Source organism: Callorhinus ursinus, unplaced genomic scaffold (assembly GCF_003265705.2).
Source record: "Callorhinus ursinus isolate GAN/ISIS: 27379988/994484 unplaced genomic scaffold, GSC_fseal_2.0 scaffold65, whole genome shotgun sequence".
In the NCBI taxonomy this organism is placed as follows: domain Eukaryota; kingdom Metazoa; phylum Chordata; class Mammalia; order Carnivora; family Otariidae; genus Callorhinus; species Callorhinus ursinus.
This window is the reverse complement of record NW_027397127.1, coordinates 4371662-4377597: the sequence shown is the minus strand read 5'-3', so window position 1 is coordinate 4377597 and position 5936 is coordinate 4371662. Positions and strand designations below refer to the sequence as shown.

Genomic DNA, 5936 nt, shown 5'->3' with positions numbered 1-5936 from the left:
CTGAGCAGGGAGCCCGATGCGGGGCTAGATCCCAGGACGCTGGGATCATGACCTGAGCCGAAGGCAGACGCTTAACTGAGCCACCCAGGAGTCCCTCTTTGTAATTTTCTAAAATTTGTAAATAATTTTAAAACTTGAACCCAAGATTTATAATGTTAAAAGTGCTTCACCCTGGTGTATGTGCTTGGGGATCGTCCTCACTCAATGCCCTCAACATGTAACAGGAATCGTTGGTTTAAGCCACGCCTCCTTTCCCATAGCCCTCTCTCATTTAGTTCCTTAATGAGTTACTACCACGTTCCAGGGAATGTGCAAACTTATACGCCTTCCTGTGAAAAGAGAAGCTCTACAGATAAAATTGAGTAAGTCTGTGGTTCATTGTGAATTAGACTCATCCCTCCATCCATCCACTCAATGAACAAATATCTATTGAGCATCCATTATGTCCCAGGCAATGCCCTAGGTTCTGTGGTAATAATAGTGAGCTGGAGCTTACGTTCTAGTGGAGAGAGAGGCAATAAATGAATAATATAAAGCCAGGCAATGATAAGGGCCATGAAGAAAACAGAGCAGGGTATGGGATACTTCTTTAGATGGGATGGTCAGGGAAGGCTTCTCTCAGTGTTTCTGGGTGGACTGGGGAGACCCCAAGCCCTGGGGCCTCGAACTAGCCTGTCTTAAAGACGTTGCTGAAGGTTCTTGGTCTCGTTACGAGAAAGAATTCAAGGACAGACACAACACAGTGGATGAGCAACACGAGGGGGGAAATATATTAAAATGAAAGTATACTCTTGAGATGCGAGAGCAGGAGAGAGAGAGAGAGATTGAGCTGCATGCCCTGGGGTTGGGTTTCTATCTTTTACGGACAGTTGCTAACGAGGGGGTGGAATATTCATTACTTGGGGTGGGGATTTCTTGGAAGCAGGCTTTCCCATCTTCTTTATTTGGTCAAGGGTTTCCCATCATGGCACCCGCCACCTTGGTGTGCTCTGGCTTCTTGTGGAGTGTTGCCAAAAGAGGCCTCTGACTTTCTTGATACCTGGTCATGACTTCCTCTTTGCTGACCTCCAGGTATTCTGTTAGAACCTAACTAACTGCCTACTCTAACACCAGGAGTTGACACGTAAACTGGTAACTGAATGGAAGAGAGCTCTAACATGATCGGAGGCAATCCTAGGGCTAAAATGTGTTTTAAATAGTTATTTAGTATCTATTTCCAGAATTTGTTGTGACTCATGGCAGAAAGGTTCCCCTGACTCCAGAAGGAGAGATGACCAGAACCAGTCAAGTAGCAGGAAGCATTTCACAGCCTGTACCAGAATCTAAGAGTCAAAGCATTACTTAGGCCATAGCAGATGAAGCCTCAGAATGCCCATACAAGGATGGCCTGGGTCAGGAACAAAAATCACCTTTGGAACTCAACTCCTTCGGCTCTCAGGCTTTCTGCATCTGTGATGGAAAAGTTATTTGCCCCTGCTAACCTCCTCTACTCTTCCTTTGTACGCTTACCCCACCCACCCAATACAGTGATAGAAGGGTCTGGAGGAGCTCCAGGTTACACAGAGCAACATTTTAAAACCAGGGGACTAGAGACTTTCAAGCCTGCTCCAGGAAGGTCTGAGCCCTGGTTGTCAGGGCATCGAGGAACATCTAACGGAGAGGATGAGAGGAGCAAAGTAGAAGGCCATTTCTGCTCTTGAGAGCCAGGGCACAAGCCAATGGTGACGAGAAAGGGAGAGAAACCAGGTAAAAACCAGAGAGGCCTCAGGGTAGAGAGTACCAAGATGGAACTAACTCCGAGCGAACAGGAATGTCAAGAGTGGCTATGTAACCTCCCATCTTTCCTTTTGGTACCCCCTCTGTTTCTAGCACCCCTGATTTAGCTTCCATCCAGATGCTGAGTTTGTTCTCAATCAACGATCTACTAATCTCACCAGAAAGATTAATTTGTAGTATGTCTAAGCACCGGGTTGTCAACTGAGTTTCCTAGAGTCCCAGAGTTCTGAGATGGTGCTTTGGGGGCTGCTGTGGAAGATGAGTAGGGAGGGTTGAGCAGGTGGACTCTGGGTTCCCCAGTTTTGCTAAACAGATAAATTATACTTGTATCTGTTCAACATACTGGCTGCTATGAAAAAGTCCAGCTTCTTTATTTTTTTAAGACTTATTTATTTATTTTAGTGAGAGACAGAGAGTATGAGAGTGAGGGCAGGGAGGAGCAGAGGGAGAAGGAAAGAGAAATTTTAACAGATTCCTCGCTGAGCTACCAGCCTGACATGGGGCTCAATCTCACGACCCTGAGATCACGACCTGAGCCAAAATCAAGAGTCAGACGCCTAACCAACTGAGCGACCCAGGGGCCCCAGTCCAGCTTCTTAAAAAAACGAAAAACTAAAAGTGTCCCCTTAAGGTGCCACTCCTTCTGGGAGGGAATGGAGTCTAAGAGTTACAACTTAGGATCCAGGATGAGGCAGCCTGCATACAATTCCAATTTCATCACTGCAGTGGCCTTGGGCAAATGACTGAGAATTCTCTGAATTTGAGATTTCAGTAATTTTCAAATTACGAGAAATTCCTAGTTCCCTCCTAAGGTTGTCATGAGGATCAGATGCAGTGATAATATATGAAGGGCTTTGTATGATGCCTGCCATATAAAAAGGACAAGGTAAATGTTAGCTATTACTAGTTACATTTATTAAGGTCTTCTAGAACCTTGCTATTCAAAGCGTGGTCCAGTGCTCATTTTAGCCGCAAGTATACTAAAAACTGGAATGATACAGAGAGGATTAGCATGGCCCCTATGTAAAGATGACATGCAAATTTGTGAAGTATTCCATATGAAAAAAAAAAAAACCACAAAGAACAAAGTGCATGTGGTCCATGGACCAACACCACCAGCATCCTCTGGGAGCATGTTAGAAATGCAGAATCTCAGGCCCAACTAGAGACTGACAACATCAGACTCTGTACCTTAACGACATCCACAGGTGATTCCTATGCCCGTGACAGTTTGAGAAACACTGGTTTAGAAGACATGCCAGACCAAAAGAATAGATCTTTAATAGTGGTATTCTAGAAGCTATTTGCGGGGCATTGGACGTGTGGAAAACTTGCTCATTTGTCAAGGCACAGCTCAAACATTCCCTCAGTGCAGCCTTGCCTGAACCACCTATCCCACCACCCACGCCCTCCTGGAACTGAACACTTCTCCCTTTGTCGTCTCCTTGACTCTGAACTGACTTCTATCTCATAGTGCCAAAACACATACAGCAGAGTTGGAATGCATACCCAGCAACTCAGATGTGCAAAAATGTTCTCTAGAACTGAGCTAAACTACCCCCAGGAGCTTCCCATCCTGCTGGTTGGGGGTGGGGGGCAGACACACAATTCATTGTGTCAGTTGAAAGAATCTGCCTCTGGATAAATGCTGAGTCCTGCATATTTTAACTTCATTTTTCCTCCTCTTACAAAAACACGCGGTGTCTGGGAGCAGTGGGGTCGAGGAGAATAGAGCCTTGGATCCACGCTCATTCTTCTGGGTGCTCCCTCTTTAATGCTATGGAGTGGCTCGTCTGGAACAGTCCCTAAACCCCCGTGCTCATAGGTCTACTGAAGTGCAGTGGGTCCCTTCTGGTCTCTTAGGGGCTTCATTGGTTGTACCTGTTGTTAAATCCATAGCCCTTGCTATCTGTTTCCAGTTGCAAAGCCTCCTGATTTTGTAACCTTTTCCTCCCCAACACAGGCCTCTGGTGGCCCACTAGGCTTCTCAGCTCCTTCAAATCTTGGATGTCCTACACGCCACGTGCAGGCTATGAAGAAACAGAACTGGTGCATCAGGCCCATGAATTTAGAGACCTCCTTCCCCTGAGGCTGGCCTCCCATCCCCAGGCCAGATTGCTCCAGCACCAAGGCAAATGCAGGTCTTCTCCAAGGGGGATCCACATCTTTCCAGTTTGTTCCAGCTGAGGAACACCCCTCACTGCTTTGGTGGTTTCTAGCAGGCCCCTCTGGTGTCTGTCCCCTTGCTCCTCTCCTTCTCTACTTTCTTTTATGGCTCCATATCTCTTCACTTCCCAGGCGGGTGGAAACGTCCTTTGCATCCCAGACTGGCTTCTCTTTACTCACCATGGCTCATAGTAAAACCCCAGCCTTCGCTTCGAATATGTAAAGGGAGCTGCTGGTCCTTGAAAGTTCTTTTCTTCCTTGATGAAACCTCATGCTCGAGATTATTATCTACCGGAGGTTCTTCACCATTTTGTGACATGGGGACCTCCGTTAGCTGTCCGATGGCCTCTTATGGATCCCTTCTCAGAAAAATATGCTTAAATAGATAAAATAAACTACAGAGGATTCCAAAGAAAGCCCATGATACTGTAACATAGTTATCAAAATATTTTTTTTAAAAATCACAACAGAATAGTATCTGTGCCTCTTTGTTAAAGGCTTAAATAATAAGATCTCGTGGCAGGTCAAGTAACCACCACAATTTCAAACTAATGATGAGGGTAAATGATACTTTGAGAGAACTGCAGCATTATTAACGTGACAGGAAAGTGTCTGTGATAGCTATTGACGGCCAAGTCACAGGTATGGCTAATATTAGTGTGGTCTGTTGCCTGCATCCATAATGAAAGTCAAAGCTAATTTTTGGTGGGAGATTAGTAAAAATTAAGATGGACTTTGTCATTTGGGTACTTTATTTAGCTGGGGAATCTCATGTTTAAAACAAAACAAAACAAAACAAAACAAAACTTGTCTATAGACTGAAAATCCAAAGCCTAACCTGACACTGAGAGCTGAGTAATGACTTCTTGTCTAGCTGGTATCCACTCTCACCCACAGATTCGGTGACCCCCAGGGCATCCAGATTTACAGAGAATGAAAAATATGTCAGTGCAACACTCTTAAAATGGCTCTAGCCATTACACTATTTTATTGGCACTAATTTGTTTTCATATCTCCTTCACCAGGACAGTAAGGCCTGTGAGAGCGGGGACTGTGTTGCAGTCATTGTTGTTTCTTAGGAGCTCACTTGACACATGGCAGGAGGTCACTGTGTAACAGAGGAAGGAGCAAACCGACCAGCTTTGCTGGCAAATCTGCAGGACCTAGCAGCCTGCTTAGTCGTTCATCATTCACACTCCAACTGTTGCAAGCTCACCATCAAAGATTTGGTCACTCATCTCAATCCCAGTGTACTCCCAACACTCAGCTCTTGGTCCATCTTCCCTTCAATGCCCATGCGTAGGCACACACACACCTCACAGGAGGATGAGTCACTTAACCGACAGCAATCGCCACAAGACTGGTACTTCCTATTCATTCCATATATGATTATGATACTCTTACTATGCGCCAGGCACAGAACACAAAGCCGGGGGGTAGAGAGGCAAGTAAGCCAGACATGGTCTACACTCCTCTGCCACGGAGCTTACAGTTAAGGGCAGTGACCTTTGAATTGTGTTCTGCACCCTCTTGGGTTCATGGGGAGTCCTCAGAGCCTGAGGTAGGAAGATAAAGCTGTCAGAGGTCTATCAAGGTCCCCATCCCTACTTTATCCAGAGTAACTACACTTTCTATTTTATATATTGAGGTTCACTTTTAGAAACCGTTTCACAGCTAAGAAATATTTGAAACCACTGCCCTAGTCAATCAAAGCTCCTCTCATCCTTACCGTCTTCAGGGAAGGAGATTCTAGAAGGCAAGTTCCTGTCCCCTTGGATATCTGGGCATCAGCACTCTTCTGCCTTTGATAAGGGTTGGGAAAGGGGCTGAAAGGAAAGCAGCTGTGTGGCCTCTGTCCCTAGGTGTGGGCCCCAGCCACAAGAGCTACAGGAAGAAGATGTAGATTTGGCAGAGAATAGAATTTCTGGAGTGTTCATGTCACAGACGCCAAGCTGATGCCTTCTCCTTGGCACCCCACTTCCCTTCTCTGCCTT

At 45.8% G+C, this 5936-nt stretch overlaps 1 non-coding gene across 1 annotated transcript; it reads left to right on the top strand.

The window, feature by feature from the left end:
- Positions 1–2738: 2738 nt before the first annotated feature.
- On the top strand, positions 2739–2840 carry LOC112810236 (U6 spliceosomal RNA). The gene has a single exon (XR_003204785.1). It is a non-coding gene; the product is annotated as a U6 spliceosomal RNA (small nuclear RNA).
- Positions 2841–5936: the final 3096 nt, after the last annotated feature.